The sequence below is a fragment of the Oncorhynchus masou genome, unplaced genomic scaffold, assembly GCF_036934945.1.
Source record: "Oncorhynchus masou masou isolate Uvic2021 unplaced genomic scaffold, UVic_Omas_1.1 unplaced_scaffold_1034, whole genome shotgun sequence".
Classification (NCBI taxonomy): Eukaryota; Metazoa; Chordata; class Actinopteri; order Salmoniformes; family Salmonidae; genus Oncorhynchus; species Oncorhynchus masou.
In genome coordinates this window covers 67,620-95,023 of record NW_027000037.1, presented here as the reverse complement: position 1 = coordinate 95,023, position 27,404 = coordinate 67,620, and the positions used below count along the sequence as shown (strand labels likewise).

The window sequence follows — 27,404 nt, the reverse complement described above, 5'->3', positions numbered from 1 at the left end:
GTGCGTGCCCATGTTTTCCGTAATTCAAACAACATACCCTGTCGTTAAACTAGATATTCCCTAAACCAACAATTTCTTCCATACGTAATTAATGATCACAACTTCAACTTCCAATGAATTTCCTCATAGGTGAAAGTTCTCCTGAGAGAGAGAGAGGTGTTCAACACAACACCGCCTGGGAAAAACAGAGGAACTGAGGAAACTGCCTCTCAACATAAAATCACAGAACAAAATGTTCTGGGCCGGGTGTTGTGCAAGTTGTAATCCTGTTACTTGATGCTAACCACAAGAATCCCAATTCATTATTAGAACCATTCAAACGGTAGGTGGCATATACAACATTAGATGGTGGGTGGTGAGGGAATGGTGGGTGGGGAAGGAATGGTGGGTGGGTGGTGGTTAATGGTGGGTGGTGAGGGAATGGTGGGTGGGGAAGGAATGGTGGGTGGGGAAGGAATGGTGGGTGGGTGGGTGGGTGGGTGGTGGTCAATGGTGGGTGGTGAGGGAATGGTGGGTGGAGAAGGAATGGTGGGTGGGGAAGGAATGGTGGGTGGGGAAGGAATGGTGGGTGGGTGGGTGGTGGTCAATGGTGGGTGGTGAGGGAATGGTGGGTGGAGAAGGAATGGTGGGTGGGGAAGGAATGGTGGGTGGTAGTTAATGGTGGGTGGTGGTTAATGGTGGGTGGTGCAGGAATGGTGGGTGGGGAAGGAATGGTGGGTGGTGGTTAATGGTGGGTGGTGAGGGAATGGTGGGTGGTGGTTAATGGTGGGTGGTGGTTAATGGTGGGTGGTGGTTAATGGTGGGTGGTGGTTAATGGCGGGGGGTGGTTAATGGTGGGTGGTGAGGGAATGGTGGGTGGTGGTTAATGCTGGGTGGTGGTTAATGCTGGGTGGTGGTTAATGGTGGGTGGTGAGGGAATGGTGGGTGGTGGTTAATGGTGGGTGGTGGTTAATGGTGGGTGGTATTTAATGGTGGGTGGTGAGTAATGGTGGGTGGTGGTTAATGGTGGGTGGTGAGGGAATGGTGGGTGGTGGTTAATGGTGGGTGGTGGTTAATGGTGGGTGGTGAGGGAATGGTGGGTGGTGGATAATGGTGGGTGGTGGATAATGGTGGGTGGTGAGGGAATGGTGGGTGGTGGATAATGGTGGATGGTGAGTAATGGTGGGTGGTGTGGGAATGATATTGTATGTTTTGTTGGTTGCCCTTCCCAAGTCTCTAGGATCTAGTCTTTCTCCTCTGGGATTTGGAAGAGTAAAAATAATAGATACATTACTTGTTGTCAATTTGCTGTTGCAGTAAGGGAAATGCATCACCGAATGTTATGACACTTTCAAAAATGGTCTTCATTTATAATTTCATCCTTTTAAAAAAAGTATTTGATGCAATACACACAAAGTGGGATGTAGTACACGCAAAGTGAGATGTAGTACACGCAAAGTGGGATGGACAAAAGCGTCTGCTAAATGGGATATATTATATTATATTATAGTACACGCAAAGTGGGATGTAGTACACGCAAAGTGGGATGTAGTACACGCAAAGTGGGATGTAGTACACGCAAAGTGGGATGTAGTACACGCAAAGTGGGATGTAGTACACGCAAAGTTGATATAGTACACAAAAAGTTGATGTACAGTATTACACACAAAGTTGTACAGTATTACACACAAAGTTGATGTAGTACACACAAAGTTGATGTACAGTAATACACACAAAGTGGGATGTAGTACACGCAAAGTGGGATGTAGTACACACAAAGTGGGATGTTGTACACGCAAAGTTGATATAGTACACACAAAGTTGATGTACAGTATTACACACAAAGTTGATGTACAGTATTACACACAAAGTTGATGTACAGTATTACACACAAAGTTGATATAGTACACACAAAGTTGATGTACAGTAATACACACAAAGTGTTGATGTAGTACACGCAAAGTGGGATGTAGTACACACAAAGTGGGATGTAGTACACGCAAAGTTGATATAGTACACACAAAGTTGATGTGGTAACAACACGCAGAAGTTCCCCCTCATCAGTCAACTTCCTACACCATTCTATGATGCATGACTGCACCTTTTCATTTGACCTGTCACACAACACACACAGACACAAAAAAACACACATACACACGCAGGGTCTTACCCATGATGAAGTCGTTGGTCAAGTATAAGAAGTAGACAGGGCAGGGGATGGTGACCACCTGTCCTGTATTGGCGCTGGGCCAGCAGGCCACCTTGTCCCACGTCCCACTGCAACCTGGGGGAGAGAGGGGGAGGTGGGGAAGGAGGGAGGGGGAGGAGAGGGAGGAGGAGGGGATCTTGAAATAATAACCAACGTGCTCACTCAAAGATAAGCCTTAAAAACAGAGATAACCTTTTAGAGTTATGTCCTTTTCCTTCACAATGTTCAAACTCATAGAAGGAGAGAGGGGAGTGGGGATGGGGAAGGAGAGAGGGGAGTGGGGATGGGGGAAGGAGAGAGGAGAGTGGGGATGGGGGAAGGAGAGAGGGGAGTGGGGATGGGGGAAGGAGAGGGGAGTGGGGATGGGGGAAGGAGAGAGGAGAGTGGGGATGGGGGAAAGAGAGAGGGGAGTGGGGATGGGGGAAGGAGAGAGGAGAGTGGGGATGGGGGAAGGAGAGAGGGGAGTGGGGATGGGGGAAGGAGAGAGGGGAGTGGGGATGGGGGAAGGAGAGAGGGGAGTGGGGATGGGGGAAGGAGAGAGGGGAGTGGGGATGGGGGGAAGGAGAGAGGGGAGTGGGGATGGGGGAAGGAGAGAGGAGAGTGGGGATGGGGGAAGGAGAGAGGGGAGTGGGGATGGGGGAAGGAGAGAGGGAGTGGGGATGGGGGAAGGAGAGAGGAGAGTGGGGATGGGGGAAGGAGAGAGGGGAGTGGGGATGGGGGAAGGAGAGAGGGGAGTGGGGATGGGGGAAGGAGAGAGGGGAGTGGGGATGGGGGAAGGAGAGAGGAGAGTGGGGATGGGGGAAGGAGAGAGGGGAGTGGGGATGGGGGAAGGAGAGAGGGGAGTGGGGATGGGGGAAGGAGAGAGGAGAGTGGGGATGGGGGAAGGAGAGAGGGGAGTGGGGATGGGGGAAGGAGAGAGGAGAGTGGGGATGGGGGAAGGAGAGAGGGGAGTGGGGATGGGGGAAGGAGAGAGGGGAGTGGGGATGGGGGAAGGAGAGAGGGGGAGTGGGGATGGGGGAAGGAGAGAGGAGAGTGGGGATGGGGGAAGGAGAGAGGGGAGTGGGGATGGGGGAAGGAGAGAGGGGAGTGGGGATGGGGGAAGGAGAGAAGGGGAGGCAAGTGAGAGGAGGGGGAGAGAAGGGAAGAGCGAGAGAAATATGGATTAGAGGAGGAAAGGTAGATGGAGAGAGAAAGAGACAGGCAGACAGACAGACAGACAGACAGACAGACAGACAGACAGACAGACAGACAGACATAGACAGAGAGACATAGACAGAGAGACAGAGACAGAGAGACATAGACAGAGAGACAGAGACAGAGAGACATAGACAGAGAGACAGAGACAGAGAGGCAGACAGAGTGAGACAGAGACAGAGAGAGACAGACAGATAGACAGAGACAGAGAGACACACAGAGTGAGACAGAGACAGAGACAGATAGACTGAGACAGAGAGAAAGACACACACAGAGTGAGACAGAGAGAGACAGAGACAGATAGACAGAGACAAAGAGAGAGAGACACACAGAGAGAGACAGAGAGAGACAGACAGATAGACAGAGACAGAGAGAGACACAGAGTGAGACAGAGACAGAGAGATACAGATGCAGATAGACAGAGACAGAGAGAGAGAGACACACAGAGTGAGACAGAGACAGAGAGAGACAGAGACAGAGACAGAGAGAGACAGAGACAGATAGACAGAGACAGAGAGAGAGACACACACAGACTGAGACAGAGAGAGACAGAGACAGATAGACAGAGACAGAGAGACACACAGAGTGAGACAGAGAGAGACAGAGACAGATAGACAGAGACAGAGAGAGAGAGACACACAGAGTGAGACAGAGAGAGACACACAGAGTGAGACAGAGAGAGACAGAGACAGATAGACAGAGACAGAGAGGCAGAGAGAGAGAGACACACAGAGTGAGACAGAGACAGAGAGAGACTGAGACAGATAGACAGAGACAGAGAGAGAGACAGAGTGAGACAGAGACAGAGACAGATAGACAGAGACAGAGAGAGAGACACACAGAGTGAGACAGAGAGAGACAGAGAGATAGACAGAGAGCGAGAAAGATAGAGAAAGAGAAACAGAGAGAGAGAGAGAGACAGAGAGACAGAGAAAGGCTCTTGAAAACCCTGTGTGATTGATGATCTCCACATTTACAAAGAGATTAAAGATGATTCATGTTCTCCTGTGTGCAGAAAAAACTAACCCACACTGTGAATGTTTGTATGTTTCTAGGACAGCCAATCAGTAAAATCTAAGGTCACATCACATAGAGTTAACTACAGATGTAGGATCTTAATTGGAGCCAGTTTGCTACAGAAGGAAAATAATCCTGCAGCAACAGGAAATTATAATTTTTTTGTGGATAATAATTAATGGACATTTTTGTAGGGGTTGATATGTTTTTAGTAAGGGAAAGATCAAGTCTGAAATCTCAAAGTGGGAATTAAAAACTTTTTAAACCTCCAATACACTACAAATTTGACATTTCTTTCATTGCTAGAAAGTTCTCATGTAACAAGGTGATCAAATTAATATCCTACATCTGTACATGGGCCAGTGTCTTGCCACATAACTTTAAAAACCAACAAGCTCTCACAGCCTCAGAATTAGGTTAAACTTTGGCATGTTTTTTCCAAACGTCACATTTCATGGTGTGTTTTAAGATTAAGTTTAGCCATCAACTCTGAATTTTTAAGGTTAGGGTTCAGTTTAGGCATTAACTAAAAAGTTTGAGATAGGCTCAAAACAAAGATCTCAAAAATGACTTTTCTATCGATGGATTCAAACATGCAAAACCTTTTGGTATCAGAGGCAGACGTCGTTAAATAACCCATTAAATGCTTCATAAAACACTGTCCTAGGCTGATGCTAACTGATACTATTATTTGTGATTTATATCTCAGTAAAAATGGAGTATTTTAGCTCTCACACCGAAGTCGAGAAAACAAACCAGAGAATCGTCAACAGGGAGGGAATACACCTGCATTCACGTTTTAAACCACTTTCATCGTCTGAAAAGGCAATTTGCAAGTTGCCCATCGCCATATTACCCTGAGGATTGTTTTGTGTTGGAATCAACCAAACGTGTACAATAGAAGAAACTGCACATAAATTAAAATGATAATGAAATTAATTAACTAAATTACTTTTTTTTGAATATATATTTTTTTATAAATAATGCAGGGGAATAGTCAGTGTGTGCATCCCAAATGGCCCCCTTTATTCCCTACATGGACCTTATGGGCCCTGGTCAGAAGTAGTGCACTACGTAATGAATTGGGTGCCATTGTAGACGCAGCCAGTAAGTGTTGTCACCCACGTGTGGTATGACATCGCATCACCAAGCATCGGGATGCGTGACACAATTGTGAATAAAATTCAAGAATAACATTTCTCTATTCTATCACAAACTGTATGATCACATACCAGATCATGCTTCATATAAAGCTTACCTAATAACAATGGTAATTATGACTTAATATACTGGGTGTTAACAGGCATTATACCGTTGGGATGGTTCAATGGTATTAACCGTGTTTTAGTATCATAAAAACGCATCAATAGGAGTACTCTCCCACATGAAAACATACTGCAGTACTACAGTCTGCAAAAAAAAACACTACATTAATTGCTATAGTATATATTGCAGTTCTTTTACTACAGTATTTATACTATAGTTAACTGTAAATACTACAGTATACTACAGCAAATATTACAGTAAATACTACAGTGTGCAACAGCAAATGCTACAGTAAATACTAGAGTATACTACAGAAAACACTACAGTATATACTACAGTGTACTACATCAAATACTACAGTAAATACTACAGCACATACTACAGTAAATACTACAGCAAATACTACAGTGTACTACAGCAAATACTACAGAAAATACTACAGTATATACTACAGTGTACTACAGCAAATACTACAGCAAATACTACGGTAAATACTACAGTGCACTACAGCAAACACTGCAGTAAATACTACACGAAATTCAGCGAAAACACTACAATGAAAAATACTATGCACTACATAATGTATTTGGTCAGTATCCATCATCAGAGTGTCTCTACTAAAAAACACTGTACGAGGATAACATCTCTGCAGATAAATTGTGGATGAGAATCTAATGCTTTTCAAAGCTACTCAAAGGCACCCAGTACACTAAAGAACAGAGGCGCAACATGGTTTACATCTTCTAACTACAGGATCCGACGGTGTTGAACGTTTGTCTGAATTAATCTAATGCGTAGCTTGTAAAGGCCATGAGAAGACGTACTGTTTATAAGACCTAAAAGGGATGTACAGGTTACATGGTTAAACTCTGACTCTGTACAGGTTATGTAGTGAAACTCTGACTCTGTGCAGGTTACATGGTTAAACTCTGACTCTGTACAGGTTACATGGTTAAACTCTGACTCTGTGCAGGTTACATGGTTAAACTCTGACCCTGTACAGGTTACATGGTTAAACTCTGACTCTGTACAGGTTACATGGTTAAACTCTGACCCTGTACAGGTTACATGGTTAAACTCTGACCCTGTACAGGTTACATGGTTAAACTCTGACTCTGTACAGGTTACATGGTTAAACTCTGACCCTGTACAGGTTACATGGTTAAACTCTGACTCTGTACAGGTTATGTAGTGAAACTCTGACCCTGTACAGGTTACATGGTTAAACTCTGACTCTGTACAGGTTACATGGTTAAACTCTGACCCTGTACAGGTTACATGGTTAAACTCTGACTCTGTACAGGTTATGTAGTGAAACTCTGACCCTGTACAGGTTACATGGTTAAACTCTGACTCTGTACAGGTTACATGGTTAAACTCTGACCCTGTACAGGTTACATGGTTAAACTCTGACTCTGTACAGGTTACATGGTTAAACTCTGACTCTGTACAGGTTACATGGTTAAACTCTGACCCTGTACAGGTTACATGGTTAAACTCTGACCCTGTACAGGTTATGTAGTGAAACTGACTCTGTACAGGTTACATGGTTAAACTCTGACTATGTGCAGGTTACATGGTTAAACTCTGACTATGTGCAGGTTACATGGTTAAACTCTTTATAGGTAGTACAGGGTAAAGTACTGATTGATACAACTTATAGATGACTAACGGACATGTACAAATACCAAATACTGTAGTGTAACTGGTATAACGCACACACACACGCACGCACGCACGCACGCACGCACACACACACGCACACACACACACACACACACACACACACACACACACACACACACACACACACACACACACACACACACACACTAAACTACTGAATTTACCTGTTGTCATGTTTTCTAACTGGGCCATGCACGTCTCTCTCTCCTTCTCCATCTCCAGCATGATGTCACATATCTGAATGGACAGCATCTGTAGGAAAGACAATGTGACGTACGTCAGTGTCACATAGAAGAGGAACCATGAGACCTGAAGACTTTGTGTTAAAGTAGTTCCCTTTAGCCAGAACATCCTCCTAAGAAAGCCTGCATAGCAACGCTTGCTATCTCAGGAGGACATTTTGGCTTCCTGATCTTATATGCCAAGGTTTTAGTTTAACGGGCGAACACAGTCTTGTGACACAAAGGAGAGCCGAGTTTGAACCTCTATCGGTCACATTTGCCTGGGTCTGTCAGCTAGTAAACAACTTCGTGTTGACCCTGTAATGCCCTTATCCAATGTAAATATCTGAGATGTGATATCACTTTTGACAAACGACTCGTGAATCATAACCACCAAACAGTTAAAGCACCTCAATGGAAATTATGAAAAGCTCAAAGCAATTTTGTAATTTAACTAGGCAAGTCAGTTAAGAACAAATTCTTATTTTCAATGACAGCCTAGGAACAGTGGGTTAACGGCTACCCTGCCTCCTCTACACTCTAACCACTAGGCTACCCTGCCTCCTCTACACTCTAACCACTAGGCTACCCTACCTCCTCTACACTCTAACCACTAGGTTACCCTGCCTCCTCTACACTCTAAGCACTAGGTTACCCTACCTCCTCTACACCCTAACGACTAGGCTACCCTGCCGCCTCTACACTCTAACCACTAGGCTACCCTGCCTCGTCAAATAAAGAAACGTATCCATCACCTCCGGAGAGTGGAATGAAAGTACCGACGGGTAAATCAATCTGAAGAGACGCATGAAGATGTCAGACATTGTGAACTTCAATCGAACCTTTGATGTTTGACCTACATTATATTTCTTTGAGAAAAGCCGTAAATCTGAAACATCAAGGCTCTGATATATCCCCTCCTCCTTGTTTTTGTTGTTGTTGCCTATAGTATGTAGCCCTATGATAAATAACATATTCTTCAGTCTTCAAAACAACATGAATTTCACATGATCGCAAGTGAATTTAAAAAAAATTTTTTTTCAAATAAACATGTTTTCATATGATCACGTGATCTTATGTGAAGTTAATCTGACAACATCTAAAGCGACACGTGAATATACAACTAAACATGATCATATGTGAAGTGTTCCCCAAAAAAATTCACCTGATTTCACATGTGAAATTTCAAGTGAAATCATGTGACATTTTCCGCTTGTGAAATCATGTGAAATTTCAAGTGAAATCATGTGACATTTTCCGCTTGTGAAATCATGTGAAATTTCAAGTGAAATCATGTGACATTTTCCGCTTGTGAAATCATGTGAAATTTCAAGTGAAATCATGTGACATTTTCCGCTTGTGAAATCATGTGGGTTTTTTTTTTCTTCTATAAGAAGTGTTTTCTGGGAAAAACGAAGTCATGGATCATCGTCAGCCATCACCTTAGCTACTTCCATCTGTGGCCAATTTCACTCTTGGCATCATTGACTTTTTTCTATCAGAGATACTCCGTTCCAACAGAGTGAAGAGCCAGGACCCCATCAGAATATATTTCAACAGACCCCCACTATAATAAATATGTTTCAGTAGATTAGACAAACTCACTTGTTGGAAAGGTTGCATCCTATGACGGTGCCACGTTGAGTCATTGAGCTTTCAGTGCGGGCCATACTACTGCCAATGTTTGTGTATGGAGATTGCATGGCGGTGTCCTCAATTTTACACACCTGTCAGCAACGGGTGTGGCTGAAATAGCTGAATCCACTAATTTACAGGGATGTCAATGTACCAGGAAAAAGTTTGGACACGCCGACTCATTCAAGGGTCTTTCTTTATTTTTACAATTTTCTACATTGTAGAATAATAGTGACGACATAAAAACTATGAAATAACACACATGGAATAATGTAGTAAAAAAAGTGTTAAACAAATAAAAATATATTTGAGATTCTTCAAAGTAGCCACACTTTGCCTTGACAGTTTTGCACACACTTGGCATTCTCTCAACCAGCTTCACCAGGAATGCTTTTCCAACAGTCTTGAAGGAGTTCCAACATATGCTGAACATTTGTTGGCTGCTTTTCCTTCACTCTGCGGTCCAACTCATCACAAACCATCGCAATTGGGTTGAGGTCAGGTGATTATGGAGGCCAGGTCATCTGATGCAGCACTCCATCACTCTCCTTCTTGGTCAAATAGAACCTACAAAGCCTAGAGGTGTGTTGGGTCATTTTTCTGCTAAAAAAACAAATGATAGTCCTATTAAGCGCAAACCAGATGGGATGGAGTATTGCTGCAGAATGCTGTGGTAGCCATGCTGGTTAAGTGTGCCTTGAATTTTAAATAAATCACTGACAGTGTCACCAGCAAAGCACCCCCACACCATCACACCTCCTCCTCCACGCTTCACAGTGGGAACTACAAATGATGAGATCATCTGTTCACCTACTCTGCATCCCACAAAGACACGGCGGTTGGAAGCAAAAATCTCAAAATTTGGACTCATCAGACCAAAGGACCGATATCCACCGGTCTAATGTCCATTGCATGTGTTTCTTGGCCCAAGCAAATCTCTTATTATTATTGGTGTCCTTTAGTAGTGGTTTCTTTGCAGCAATTTGACCATGAAGGCCTGATTCATGCAGTCTCCTCTGAACAGTTGATGTTGAGATGTGTCTGTTACTTGAGGGTGCAATTTCTGAGGCTGGTAACTCTAATGAATGCATCCTCTGCAGCAGAGTGAATAATGATGTACTGTCATTTATCTTTGCTTATTTGAGCTGGTCTTTTACCAAATAGGACTATCTTCTGTACACCACCCCTACTATCTTCTGTACACCACCCCTACTATCTTCTGTACACCACCCCTACTATCTTCTGTACACCACCCCTACTATCTTCTGTACACCACCCCTATTATCTTCTGTACACCAACCCTACTGTCTTCTGTACACCACCCCTACTATCTTCTGTACACCACCCCTACTGTCTTCTGTATACCACCCCTACTATCTTCTGAAACCACCCCTACTATCTTCTGAAACCACCCCTACTGTCTACTGTACACCACCCCTACTATCTTCTGTACACCACCCCTACTATCTTCTGTCCACCACCCCTACTATCTTCTGTACACCACCCCTACTGTCTCCTGTACACCACCCCTACTATCTTCTGTACACCACCCCTACTATCTTCTGTATACCACCCCTACTATCTTCTGTATACCACCCCTACCTTGTCACAACACAACTGATTGGCTCAAACGCACTGAGAAAGAAATACATTCCCCAAATGTACTTTTAACAAGGCACACCTGTTAAATAGAATGCATTCCAGGTGACTACCTCATGAAGCTGGTTGAGAGAATACCAAAAGTGTGCAACACTGTCATCAAGGCAAAGGGTGGCTACTTTGAAAAATCTCAAATATGAAATATATTTTGATTACTACATGATTACACATTGAACCAGATAGCAATTTGTTTCTCAGCTACAGTTTGACTTGTGTCCTGTCTGACAGTGAAATGTAGCTAGCTCTTACTATAGCTTGGACTACGGAGTAGCTAGCTAGCTAGTGTTGCAAAAGCCCATTGCATGCATTGTAAGGTAGCAGCGTGACAATTTAAAACACTAACGTGTTTTGTGGAAACATTTAGGACTGGCATTTGGACGTGAGCTAACCATCCGTTAGCGAGCTACCTTCTGTGTCGAGGTCTCACTATAATAATATGTGACCGACTGTAGACCTCACTACAATAATGTTTCAGTAGACCCCACTACAATAATGTTTCAGTAGACCCCACTATAATAATGTTTCAGTAGACCTCACTGCAATAATGTTTCAGTAGACCCCACTATAATAATGTTTCAGTAGACCCCACTACAATAATGTTTCAGTAGACCTCACTACAAGAATGTTTCAGTAGACCCCACTACAAGAATGTTTCAGTAGACCACACTACAAAAATGTTTCAGTAGACCCCACTACAATAATGTTTCAGTAGACCCCACTACAATAATGTTTCAGTAGACTTCACTACAATAATGTTTCAGTAGACCTCACTACAATAATGTTTCATTAGACCTCACTACAATAATGTTTCAGTAGACCTCACTGCAATAATGTTTCAGTAGACCCCACTACAATAATGTTTCAGTAGACCTCACTGCAATAATGTTTCAGTAGACCCCACTACAATAATGTTTCAGTAGACCTCACTGCAATAATGTTTCAGTAGACCCCACTGCAATAATGTTTCAGTAGACCCCACTACAATAATGTTTCAGTAGATCCCACTACAATAATGTTTCAGTAGATCCCACTACAATAATGTTTCAGTAGACCTCACTGCAATAATGTTTCAGTAGACCTCACTATAATAACATGTTTCAGTAGACCTCACTATAATAACATGTTTCAGTAGACCCCACTATAATAACATGTTTCAGTAGACCCCACTATAATAACATGTTTCAGTAGACCCCACTATAATAACATGTTTCAGTAGACCTCACTATAATAACATGTTTCAGTAGACCCCACTATAATAACATGTTTCAGTAGACCCCACTATAATAACATGTTTCAGTAGACCCCACTATAATAACATGTTTCAGTAGACCCCACTATAATAACATGTTTCAGTAGACCCCACTATAATAACATGTTTCAGTAGACCCCACTGCAATAATGTTTCAGTAGACCCCACTACAATAATGTTTCAGTAGATCCCACTACAATAATGTTTCAGTAGATCCCACTACAATAATGTTTCAGTAGACCTCACTACAATAATGTTTCAGTGGACCCCACTATAATAAGATGTTTCAGTAGACCCCACTATAATAACATGTTTCAGTAGACCCCACTATAATAATGTGTTTATAGTAGACCCCACTATAATAACATGTTTCAGTAGACCCCACTATAATAACATGTTTCAGTAGACCCCACTATAATAATGTGTTTATAGTAGACCCCACTATAATAACATGTTTCAGTAGACCCCACTATAATAACATGTTTCAGTAGACCCCACTATAATAATGTGTTTATAGTAGACCCCACTATAATAACATGTTTCAGTAGACCCCACTATAATAATGTGTTTATAGTAGACCCCACTATAATAACATGTTTCAGTAGACCCCACTATAATAACATGTTTCAGTAGACCCCACTATAATAATGTGTTTATAGTAGACCCCACTATAATAACATGTTTCAGTAGACCCCACTATAATAATGTGTTTATAGTAGACCCCACTATAATAACATGTTTCAGTAGACCCCACTATAATAACATGTTTCAGTAGACCCCACTATAATAACATGTTTCAGTAGACCCCACTATAATAACATGTTTCAGTAGACCCCACTATAATAACATGTTTCAGTAGACCCCACTATAATAACATGTTTCAGTAGACCCCACTATAATAACATGTTTCAGTAGACCCCACTATAATAATGTGTTTATAGTAGACCCCACTATAATAACGTGTTTCAGTAGACCCACTATAATAACATGTTTCAGTAGACCCCACTATAATAACATGTTTCAGTAGACCCCACTATAATAACATGTTTCAGTAGACCCCACTATAATAACATGTTTCAGTAGACCCCACTATAATAACATGTTTCAGTAGACCCCACTATAATAACATGTTTCAGTAGACCCCACTATAACAACATGTTTCAGTAGACCCCACTATAATAACATGTTTCATTAGACCCCACTATAACAACATGTTTCAGTAGACCCACTATAATAACATGTTTCATTAGACCCCACTATAACAACATGTTTCAGTAGACCCCACTATAATAACATGTTTCAGTAGACCCCACTATAACATGTTTCAGTAGACCCCACTATAATAACATGTTTCAGTAGACCCCACTATAATAACATGTTTCAGTAGACCCCACTATAATAACATGTTTCAATAGACCCCACTACAATAACATGTTTCAGTAGACCTCACTGCAATAATGTTTCAGTAGACCCCACTATAATAACATGTTTCAGTAGACCCCTCTATAATAACATGTTTCAGTAGACCCCACTACAATAACATGTTTCAGTAGACCCCACTATAATAATGTGTTTATAGTAGACCCCACTATAATAACATGTTTCAGTATACCCCACTATAATAACATGTTTCAGTAGACCCACTATAATAACATGTTTCAGTAGACCCCACTATAACATGTTTCAGTAGACCCCACTATAACATGTTTCAGTAGACCTCACTGCAATAATGTTTCAGTAGGCCCCACTATAATAACATGTTTCAATAGACCCCACTATAATAACATGTTTCAGTAGACCCCACTATAATAATGTGTTTATAGTAGACCCCACTATAATAACATGTTTCAGTATACCCCACTATAATAACATGTTTCAGTAGACCCCACTATAACATGTTTCAGTAGACCCCACTATAACATGTTTCAGTAGACCTCACTGCAATAATGTTTCAGTAGACCCCACTATAATAACATGTTTCAGTAGACCCCTCTATAATAACATGTTTCAGTAGACCCCACTATAATAACATGTTTCAGTAGACCCCACTATAATAATGTGTTTATAGTAGACCCCACTATAATAACATGTTTCAGTATACCCCACTATAATAACATGTTTCAGTAGACCCACTATAATAACATGTTTCAGTAGACCCCACTATAACATGTTTCAGTAGACCCCACTATAACATGTTTCAGTAGACGTCACTGCAATAATGTTTCAGTAGGCCCCACTATAATAACATGTTTCAATAGACCCCACTATAATAACATGTTTCAGTAGACCCCACTATACCATGTTTCAGTAGACCTCACTGCAATAATGTTTCAGTAGACCCCACTATAATAACATGTTTCAGTAGACCCACTATAATAACATGTTTCAGTAGACCCCACTATAATAACATGTTTCAGTAGACCCAACTATAACAATGTGTTTCAGTAGACCCCACTATAATAATGTGTTTATAGTAGACCCCACTATAATAACATGTTTCAGTGGACCCCACTATAATAACATGTTTCAGTAGACCCCACTATAATAACATGTTTCAGTAGACCCCACTATAATAACATGTTTCAGTAGACCCCACTATAATAACGTGTTTCAGTAGACCCCACTATAATAACATGTTTCAGTAGACCCCACTATAACATGTTTCAGTAGACCCCACTATAATAACATGTTTCAGTAGACCCCACTATAATAACATGTTTCAGTAGACCCACTATAATAACATGTTTCAGTAGACCCACTATAATAACATGTTTCAGTAGACCCCACTATAACATGTTTCAGTAGACCCCACTATAATAAAATGGTTCAGTAGACCCCACTATAATAACATGTTTCAGTACACCCACTATAATAAACATGTTTCAGTAGACCCCACTATAATAAAATGGTTCAGTAGACCCCACTATAATAACATGTTTCAGTACACCCACTATAATAAACATGTTTCAGTAGACCCCACTATAACATGTTTCAGTAGACCTCACTGCAATAATGTTTCAGTAGACCCCACTATAATAACATGTTTCAGTAGACCCACTATAATAACATGTTTCAGTAGACCCCACTATAATAACATGTTTCAGTAGACCCCACTATAATAACATGTTTCAGTAGACCCCACTATAATAACATGTTTCAGTGGACCCCACTATAATAACATGTTTCAGTAGACCCCACTATAATAACGTGTTTATAGTAGACCCCACTATAATAACATGTTTCAGTGGACCCCACTATAATAACATGTTTCAGTAGACCCCACTATAATAACATGTTTCAGTAGACCCCACTATAACATGTTTCAGTAGACCCCACTATAATAACATGTTTCAGTAGACCCCACTATAATAACATGTTTCAGTAGACCCACTATATTAACATGTTTCAGTAGACCCACTATAATAACATGTTTCAGTAGACCCAATATAATAACATGTTTCAGTAGACCCCACTATAATAACATGTTTCAGTAGACCCCACTATAATAACGTGTCTCAGTAGACCCCACTATATTAACATGTTTCAGTAGACCCACTATAATAACATGTTTCAGTAGACCCCACTATAATAACGTGTTTCAGTAGACCCCACTATAATAACGTGTTTCAGTAGACCCCACTATAATAACATGTTTCAGTAGACCCCTCTATAATAACAGGTTTCAGTAGACCCCACTACAATAATGTTTCAGTAGACCCCACTACAATAATGTTTCAGTAGACCTCACTATAATAACATGTTTCAGTAGACCCCACTACAATAATGTTTCAGTAGACCCCACTACAATAATGTTTCAGTAGACCTCACTACAATAATGTTTCAGTAGACCCCACTACAATAATGTTTCAGTAGACCCCACTACAATAACATGTTTCAGTAGACCTCACTACAATAATGTTTCAGTAGACCTCACTACAATAATGTTTCAGTAGACCCCACTACAATAATGTTTCAGTAGACCCCACTATAATAACATGTTTCAGTAGACCCCACTATAACATGTTTCAGTAGACCCCACTATAATAACATGTTTCAGTAGACCCACTATAATAACATGTTTCAGTAGACCCCACTATAATAACATGTTTCAGTAGACCCCACTATAATAACATGTTTCAGTAGACCCCACTATAATAATGTGTTTATAGTAGACCCCACTATAATAATGTTTCAGTAGACCCCACTATAATAATGTGTTTATAGTAGACCCCACTATAATAACATGTTTCAGTAGACCCCACTATAATAACATGTTTCAGTAGACCCCACTATAATAACATGTTTCAGTAGACCCCACTATAATAACATGTTTCAGTAGACCCCACTATAACATGTTTCAGTAGACCCCACTATAATAACATGTTTCAGTAGACCCCACTATAATAACATGTTTCAGTAGACCCCACTATAATAACATGTTTCAGTGGACCCCACTATAATAACATGTTTCAGTAGACCTCACTATAACATGTTTCAGTAGACCCCACTATAATAACATGTTTCAGTAGACCCACTATAATAACATGTTACAGTAGACCCACTATAATAACATGTTACAGTAGACCCCACTATAATAACAGTTTCAGTAGACCCCACTATAATAACATGTTTCAGTAGACCCCACTATAATAATGTGTTTCAGTAGACCCCACTATAATAACATGTTTCAGTAGACCCCACTATAATAATGTTTCAGTAGACCCCACTATAATAACATGTTTCAATAGACCCCACTATAACAATGTTTCAGTAGACCCCACTACAATAACATGTTTCAATAGACCCCACTATAATAACATGTTTCAGTAGACCCCACTATAATAACATGTTTCAATAGACCCCACTATAATAACATGTTTCAGTAGACCCCACTATAATAACATGTTTCAGTAGACCCACTATAATAACATGTTTCAGTAGACCCCACTATAATAACATGTTTCAGTAGACCCCACTATAATAACATGTTTCAGTAGACCCCACTATAATAACATGTTTCAGTAGACCCCACTATAATAACATGTTTCAGTAGACCCCACTACAATAATGTTTCAGTAGACCCCACTACAATAATGTTTCAGTAGACCCCACTACAATAATGTTTCAGTAGACCCCACTACAATAATGTTTCAGTAGACCTCACTATAATAACATGTTTCAGTAGACCCCACTACAATAATGTTTCAGTAGACCCCACTACAATAATGTTTCAGTAGACCTCACTGCAATAATGTTTCAGTAGACCCCACTACAATAATGTTTCAGTAGACCTCACTGCAATAATGTTTCAGTAGACCCCACTGCAATAATGTTTCAGTAGACCCCACTACAATAATGTTTCAGTAGATCCCACTACAATAATGTTTCAGTAGATCCCACTACAATAATGTTTCAGTAGACCTCACTGCAATAATGTTTCAGTAGACCCCACTACAATAATGTTTCAGTAGACCCCACTATAATAACATGTTTCAGTAGACCCCACTATAATAACATGTTTCAGTAGACCCCACTATAATAACATGTTTCAGTAGACCCCACTATAATAACATGTTTCAGTAGACCCCACTATAATAACATGTTTCAGTAGACCCCACTATAATAACATGTTTCAGTAGACCCCACTATAATAACATGTTTCATTAGACCCCACTATAACAACATGTTTCAGTAGACCCACTATAATAACATGTTTCAGTAGACCCCACTATAATAATGTGTTTATAGTAGACCCCACTATAATAACATGTTTCAGTAGACCCCACTATAATAACATGTTTCAGTAGACCCCACTATAATAACATGTTTCAGTAGACCCCACTATAACATGTTTCAGTAGACCCCACTATAATAACATGTTTCAGTAGACCCCACTATAATAACATGTTTCAGTAGACCCCACTATAATAACATGTTTCAGTAGACCCCACTATAATAATGTGTTTCAGTAGACCCCACTATAATAACATGTTTCAGTAGACCCCACTATAATAACATGTTTCAGTAGACCCCACTATAACATGTTTCAGTAGACCCCACTATAATAACATGTTTCAGCAGACCCCACTATAATAACATGTTTCAGTAGACCCACTATAATAACATGTTTCAGTAGACCCCACTACAATAACATGTTTCAGTAGACCTCACTGCAATAATGTTTCAGTAGACCCCACTATAATAACATGTTTCAGTAGACCCCTCTATAATAACATGTTTCAGTAGACCCCACTATAACAACATGTTTCAGTAGACCCACTATAATAACATGTTTCAGTAGACCCACTATAATAACATGTTTCAGTAGACCCCACTATAACATGTTTCAGTAGACCCCACTATAATAACATGTTTCAGCAGACCCCACTATAATAACATGTTTCAGTAGACCCACTATAATAACATGTTTCAGTAGACCCCACTATAACATGTTTCAGTAGACCTCACTGCAATAATGTTTCAATAGACCCCACTATAATAACATGTTTCAGTAGACCCCACTATAATAACATGTTTCAGTAGACCCCACTATAATAACATGTTTCAGTAGACCCCACTATAATAACATGTTTCAGTAGACCCCACTATAATAACATGTTTCAGTGGACCCCACTATAATAACATGTTTCAGTAGACCCCACTATAATAATGTGTTTATAGTAGACCCCACTATAATAACATGTTTCAGTAGACCCCACTATAATAACATGTTTCAGTAGACCCCACTATAATAACATGTTTCAGTAGACCCCACTATAATAACGTGTTTCAGTAGACCCCACTATAATAACATGTTTCAGTAGACCCACTATAATAACATGTTTCAGTAGACCCACTATAATAACATGTTTCAGTAGACCCACTATAATAACATGTTTCAGTAGACCCCACTATAATAACATGTTTCAGTGGACCCCACTATAATAACATGTTTCAGTAGACCCCACTATAACAACATGTTTCAGTAGACCCCACTATAATAACATGTTTCAGTAGACCCACTATAATAACATGTTTCAGTAGACCCCACTATAATAACATGTTTCAGTAGACCCCACTATAATAACGTGTTTCAGTAGACCCCACTATAATAACATGTTTCAGTAGACCCCACTATAATAACATGTTTCAGTAGACCCCACTATAATAACATGTTTCAGTAGACCCCACTATAATAACATGTTTCAGTAGACCCCACTATAATAACATGTTTCAGTAGACCCCACTATAATAACATGTTTCAGTAGACCCCACTACAATAATGTTTCAGTAGACCCCACTACAATAATGTTTCAGTAGACCCCACTACAATAATGTCTCAGTAGACCCCACTATAATAACATGTTTCAGTAGACCCCACTATAACAACATGTTTCAGTAGACCCCACTACAATAATGTTTCAGTAGACCTCACTACAATAATGTTTCAGTAGACCCCACTATAATAACATGTTTCAGTAGACCCCACTATAATAACATGTTTCAGTAGACCCCACTATAATAACATGTTTCAGTAGACCCCACTACAATAATGTTTCAGTAGACCCCACTACAATAATGTTTCAGTAGACCCCACTACAATAATGTTTCAGTAGACCCCACTACAATAATGTTTCAGTAGACCCCACTACAATAATGTTTCAGTAGACCCCACTATAATAACATGTTTCAGTAGACCCCACTACAATAATGTTTCAGTAGACCCCACTACAATAATGTTTCAGTAGACCTCACTACAATAATGTTTCAGTAGACCCCACTACAATAATGTTTCAGTAGACCCCACTACAATAATGTTTCAGTAGACCCCACTATAATAACATGTTTCAGTGGACCCCACTATAATAACATGTTTCAGTAGACCCCACTATAATAACATGTTTCAGTGGACCCCACTATAATAACATGTTTCAGTAGACCCCACTATAATAACATGTTTCAGTAGACCCCACTATAATAACATGTTTCATTAGACCCCACTATAACAATGTTTCATTAGACCCCACTATAACAATGTTTCATTAGACCCCACTACAACAATGTTTCATTAGACCCCACTACAACAATGTTTCATTAGACCCCACTACAACAATGTTTCATTAGACCCCACTACAACAATGTTTCATTAGACCCCATTATAATAATGTGTTTCAATAGACCCCACTATAATAATGTGTTTCAATAGACCCCACTCCGATAATATATTTCAGTGGACCCCACTATTACAATGTTTCAGTGGACCCCACCGCTAAATCAGACCCCACCACAGTCCTCCAGCGGTTTATCTGATTTATAGCCATTACTTTGCTGGATGAGACTCTTCAGCTGTGACATTAATCAAATATATATGACCGGGCTGTTGTTAGACAGAGAACCATCCAACCAACCAACTATACAGGGATATTTTTAGAACCAGCCCATATGGCTGGAGGTCCCTCGGACAGACTCCCACAAGGAGACTACTGGAGTTTGAAGCAGTGTGATTGTCGCACTGGTGATGTAAAACCTCCATAGAGACCCTCTAGTCTATTCTCTCTCCCCATTTAAGAGGTGGAGGCAGACAGTGTGATTGTAGTGTTGGTGCTTGAGGTGATGTAGGATAAAATGGCATAGTATTCCCTTTATAGTGCACTACTTTTGACCAGGACCCATTAGGGCACTATGTAGGGGACATAGTGAATAGGGTGCCATTTTGGACACGTCCATGTTCTCCCTCCCATTAAGAGGTAGGAAGTTGAGGCAGTCAGTGTGTTGTTAGTTGTGACAGTGATGGAGGAGCTCCATGATGGAACTTCTAACTAACACAGCAGTGACATTCTCTGTTTCTCTCTCTCTCTCTCTCTGTGTTTCTGTCTCTCTCCCTCCCTCTCTCTGTCTCTGTTTCTCTCTCTCTCTCTCTCTACGGGACAGTATCACGAGTCACGTGTTAACTAATTGGGAAGATAATTAGTGTGTCCTTCATCTGAATTGATAACATCAAGAGTAATTACACTGTAAAGGGGTTACTGTGAATTTGATAGTGGCTCGGTGCCAAGTCAAAATCAGTACACCTACTGTAATATGAATATGGTATCAAAGCCAGTACTGTGTAATGACACAGTACAATCAGTGGCAGCTCATCCATTAGGGCGTTAGGGGTGGTGCCCCATTTGTAATTGGTTGATAAAAGTGAGAAAAAAAAGTATAAAATAAAAACAAAATATATATTATAACATTCAAGGATTATGTTTAAAACGTCTATAAAAGTGTGGTTAATTTGTATACATTTTACGGTTTACATTTTTTTGTTTATTTTCAAAACAAGCTGTTCAGATACCCTACTGCTTAGCCATCAGCAGCTCCTGGCATTCGGCCTGCCGTCCAGCGCTTGCCAGCTATTACATTGCTTGCTATTGGGGCGGTGGACTGCAGCAATGAGATTGCATCACATTATTTTCACAACACAAAGTAAATGGACCACCCTGGGGTGTTGAAATGAACACACAGGCTCTATCACGTATTAAACAGTTTGCTCTAAAGAGAAAATTGCAATGAATTTGTGAATAAATAATCATGACAGTGAGTGGGAGGGAGGGGGGAGGAGCTTACCAGCTCGCATGCCAATCAAGTCTAACTGAAATTACTGCCGAGCTCATCGTTCTTGTGACCAGGGTTGGGTAGGTTCAATGTAATCTGGTACAGTTACTTGTCACCTGTCCAAAATTGTAAACAGTAACTTGACTTGTAACGTACTTTAAAGGGTTACCCAAACTCAGTAACGTAACCTGATTACGTTATCCTGATTATTACTTTTAGATAATTTACCCTTTGCAGGAGGTGCAGGTTAGTTTTTTTGGGTCAAGAATCTTGTTGAGGCAGCTCTGACGAGTGGTCACTAGCTGGCACAGACACCAAGTCAGAAGATCTGATTTTAAACAATAACCTTCAAACTGCACTATGCAGAAATCGCTCCACCATTTCCTGGTTGCAAAAAATTCTAATAGTTTGCCTAATTTCACTTTATGTGACAAATCAAGCATGTTTAGTATGCAGAATCGTTATACCATCTAAACCACTGTGAATATATTTTCTAAAACCAAAAATCTAGAATTTTCAGCTGTTTGAAACTGCTGTACAAAATTGAAAGTAAAAGACAAAATTTACGAACGGGAATCATAGAAATTTTGATCTACCGCTTCTTCGATTTGCTTTCAATGAGAATCTATTTAACCTATATTTTACTAGGCAAGTCAGTTAAGACCAAATTATTATTTTCAATTACAGTCTAGGAACAGTGGGTTAACTGCCTTGTTCAGGGGCAGAACAACAGATTTTCACCTTGTCAGCTCGGGGATTCGATCTTGCAACCTTTCGTTTACTCTTCCAACGCTCTAACCACTAGGCTACCTGCCACCCCATCTATGACTCACATTTCTCTATGATTTTGGTCAGGTCCCCAAAACATTACGCCTAACCCTAACGCTGAAATTATTTATACTGAAGTACATTTAAAATCAAATACTTTTAGACTTTCACTCATTTAGTATTTTACTGGGTGACTTTCACTATTACTTGAGTCATTTTCTATTAAGGTATCTTTACTTTTACTCAACTATGGCAATTGGGTACTTTTTCCACCATGGCTCATTGCTTCGAGTTGAGAAAATAAACGCTACTCTTGGAATGGCATGCTTTGTTAAAACTGCTGTTTAAATCCATAAAAATTGCGCAAGTTTGAGCATGTTTCCATTAGGCCTATGGAATTTGTTTATTTATTAAATCTGTACGAATTAGATTGAGCAATAAAAGCCCCAATCGTGGTCTTCTTAAATTAAACTTGTTTTTGACAGGCTGGAGCACAATACCATTGGGGGAGTTTAGAAGGTAGGAACTCCCTCAAACTTTTATTCAATAGGCTGGGATCTGAACTACACAGCTGTTGCATGAGAACATTTTATATTGGCTGTCCACTGGGGCATATTCATTATGCCGATTCTGTTGCAAAGCGTTTCTTAAACGGAAGCAAACGGAACGAAACCGGGAGGGACCTACCTGAATTTGTCCAATAGAAACTCTTGCTTTGTTCTGTTTGCTTCCTTTTTGGTTCTTAAAACGGTAAAACAGTTTCCTTAATGAATACACAGGTTATTTTAATGAATACAACAAAAACAATGTCGCAAAAACAATGATTGACAGGAAGCTTAAATTTATTCAATTCAACCATTATTTGGTTCAAATAAACATATACATTTGTGAACAGCCATCCACAACAACCAACCGTAAGTCTCAAAAAACCTAAATGAGAGAGTTGCAGTATGATTCCCATCAATGCGCTATGTAGAGCTCAATAATAAATTAAATCCATATCGCCCGTAGGCTACACCCCAGCTTGTCATCCTTACCTCCAAGCCTTTATTGAAGTTGGATAATCTTTGGATGCCAACCGCAGTCACACCATTGCAAGACATATATTGAACTGTAGCCTTACAAAAGCCTATTCCTGCTCTTTTCCTGAGATCCATCAAACGCATTGGTGTGTGAGCATCATAGTGGCGGTCTCTGACTTGTGGTCAGCCTCGCTCAGACTGAAAACAATTCACTGCTGATTTGAATGTCAATGAGAACAAAAGAATGGTGTCAAATATTTTTGAGCAAACATCTTTTCTGAATATAAAAGTAATCCTACAAGTAATCATCTAGTTTTTCTAAAGTATCTGTAATCTGATTACAATATTTTAGCTGGTAATGTAACAGATTACAGTTAACTGTTTGGTAATCCATTACATGCAATCCGTTACTCCCCAACCCTGATTGTGACATTATGCTAGCTAGCTATCCAACCTGGTCTCAGAGCATTGCGTATTATTCTGTAGGTAAATTGGAGACAATGCATTTAGTGTGACATGTTATGGTTGGTATAGTTATAAAAAACAGATGGTTACTTAAAGCATAAACGAAAGTAGGGTTGATTGGGTCAGGGTGGATGGGTGGGCGATAATGCAAACGTCTAGCAACCCAAATGTTGGGAATTCAAATCTCATCACGGCCAACTTTAGCATTTCAGCAGCTTTTAAACTTCTTACTACTTTTTAGCTACGTTGAAACTACTTAGCATGTTAGCTAACCCCTCACCTAACCTTAACCCTTTAACCTAACTCTTGAACATAACCCCTAGCCTAGCTTAAAGTTAGCGAGCTAGCTAACGTTAGCCGCCTAGCTAGAATTCATAATGTATCCTACGTTTTGCAAATTCGTAACATATAATACGTTTTTCAAATTTGTAACATATAATAGCAATAGTCATTCGTAACATATCATACAAAATAGGTGATGAACATCCACAAATTAATACGTAACGTAAGATATGATACTAAATCTCTCGGATTTCCATACAGAATGATACGAAATGCTCTGAGACTAGGTTGAGCTATCCACAGTTAGATCACATGTTGAAGCTGTGCTTGTTGTGTTTTTCCTGTGCTTGTGTCACCAATGTAATGAACACGCTGCTGCCTGCTCATTAAAATTATAGCACTTTTGGTAATCAATACAGTGGCAGCATGTGCAGCAGAGGTGATTCTGTTTATACATACACAACTGAAATAAGTGTATTTCTGCTTTTGTTCAAATGCACAGACCAATTTACACTCAGTGGACCGTTTATTAGGTACACCACCCCAATCACGAAAATTGATCGCTCCTACATGCAGGCACTACGGATGGGGGTGTGAGAATGCGGGTCTGGGCAGGTGAGATGTAGTCATTGTATTTGTGTATTTGTCTGTAAACTGTTCTTCGTATTTCTAAGCTTGTATGTATAATTACATTTAATTAAAAATGTTTAAAAAGCAGGCATTGAGGCATTCAGTTATTGTTCGATTGAAAGTTAGAATGGGCAAAACGAGGGACCTAAGAGACTGAGCGTGGGATGATCGTCGGTGCCAGGTGAGCCGGATCCAGTATCTCAGAAACGGTCGCCTCCTGGGCTTTTCAGGCACAACAATGGCTAAGGATTTACCCAGAACGGTGCGACAAACAAATAAAAAACATCCCGTTAGTGGCAGTCCTGTGGGAGAAAACAGCCCGTTGATGAGAGAGGTTGAAGGAGAATGTCAAGAATTGAACAAGGCAACAGATAGGCCACAAACAGACGAATAACGGCGCAGTACAACAGTGGTGTGCAGAACGGCATCTCAGAACGGCATCTCAGAACTCATCGATCCTTGTCACAGGTGGGCTGTTTGCAGCATTACGACCACAATGGGTTCCAAGACTACCGCATAACAACAAGAAGAAGAAACAGCTCTCTGGTCAGCCAACACAGGACAACACTGGACAATTGAGGAGTGGAAAAACATTGCCTGGTCTGACAATGGTAGAGCTGCCATGTCGGATCATGACCTGTTGCTTCACTCTGATGGCAGATTCAGGATTTATGCATAAACAACATGGCTCCATTCTGCCCGATGTCAACGGTACAGGCTGGTTGGCGGTGATGTAATGGTGTGAGGAATGTTTTCCTTGTACACGGTAGGTCTCTTGATATCAATTAAGCAACGATTGAACGCCATACCCTAAAGAATTCAGGCTATTGTGGAGGCAAAGGGTGGTCCAACCCGGTACCAGAGGGGTGTACCTAATATACTGACCACTGAGTGTATATGGATATTTTTTATAAATAATAGGGACAATTTGTGACATTGAGATCAACATTTCAAAATTATTTGAAACAAAAAAAATAAAACAGATTGTCATGCAGTTCTACATGTGTACTTAGAGGAATATATGCAAATTGTTCCATAACTCCACCTATACAAAAACACAGGTTTAGGACAATACATCCTTTACAACAACACAGGTCTAGGACTATACAACAACACAGGTCTAGGACTATACATCCTATACAACAACACAGGTCTAGGACTATACATCCTATACAACAAAACAGGTCTAGGACTATACATCCTATACAACAACACAGGTCTAGGACAATACATCCTATACAACAACACAGGTCTGGGACTATACAACAACACAGGTCTGGGACTATACAACAACACAGGTCTAGGACTATACATCCTATACAACAACACAGGTCTAGGACTATACATCCTATACAACAAAACAGGTCTAGGACTATACATCCTATACAACAACACAGGTCTAGGACAATACATCCTATACAACAACACAGGTCTGGGACTATACAACAACACAGGTCTAGGACTATACATCCTATACAACAACACAGGTCTGGGACTATACAACAACACAGGTCTGGGACTATACAACAACACAGGTCTAGGACTATACATCCTATACAACAACACAGGTCTAGGACAATACATCCTATACAACAACACAGGTCTGGGACTATACAACAACACAGGTCTGGGACTATACAACAACACAGGTCTAGGACTATACATCCTATACAACAACACAGGTCTAGGACTATACATCCTATACAACAACACAGGTCTGGGACTATACAACAACACAGGTCTGGGACTATACAACAACACAGGTCTAGGACTATACATCCTATACAACAACACAGGTCTGGGACTATACAACAACACAGGTCTAGGACTATACATCCTATACATCAACACAGGTCTGGGACTATACATCCTATACAACAACACAGGTCCAGGACTATACAATCTATACAACAACACAGGTCTGGTACTATACATCCTATACAACAACACAGGTCTAGGACTATACATCCTATACATCAACACAGGTCTAGGACTATACAACCTATACAACAACACAGGTTCTAGGACTATTCAACAACACAGGTCTGGGACAATACATCCTATACAACAACACAGGTCTAGGACTATACATCCTTTAAGCAGGGTTCATACAGACACTGGCAGGTCAAATTCAAGGACTTTCAGCACTTAATTGTGATTTTTAAGGACCTCAGTTATACAATATGTAATAGAATTTATATAATTGTACATATAAGGTGTACTATACACTGAGTGTACAAAACATTAAGAACACCTGCTCTTTCCACGACAGAGACTGACCAGGTGAATCCAGGTGAAAGCTATGATCCCTTATCCACTTCAATCAGTGTAGACGAAGAGGAGACAGGTTAAATAAGGATTTTTAAGCCTTGAGGCAATTGAGACATGGATTGTGTATGTGTGCCATTCATAGGGTGAATAGGCAAGACAACATATGTAAGTGCCTTTGAACGGGGTATGGAAGTAGGTGCCAGAAGCACTGGTTTGTGTCAAGAACTGCAACACTGCTGGGTTTTTCCACACTC

General features: G+C 40.4%; 1 long non-coding RNA gene across 1 annotated transcript in view; it reads right to left on the bottom strand.

Moving 5' to 3' along the window:
• Window positions 1–2,151: 2,151 nt before the first annotated feature.
• Window positions 2,152–27,404, bottom strand: part of LOC135528786 (uncharacterized) — a 44,931-nt gene continuing 19,678 nt past the window's right edge. The window contains exons 2-3 of the long non-coding RNA XR_010453582.1: window positions 7,516–7,603; window positions 2,152–2,263 (exon numbers count right to left, since the gene is read on the bottom strand). This is a non-coding gene — a long non-coding RNA (uncharacterized LOC135528786). The remainder of the gene's footprint in view (window positions 2,264–7,515; window positions 7,604–27,404) is intronic.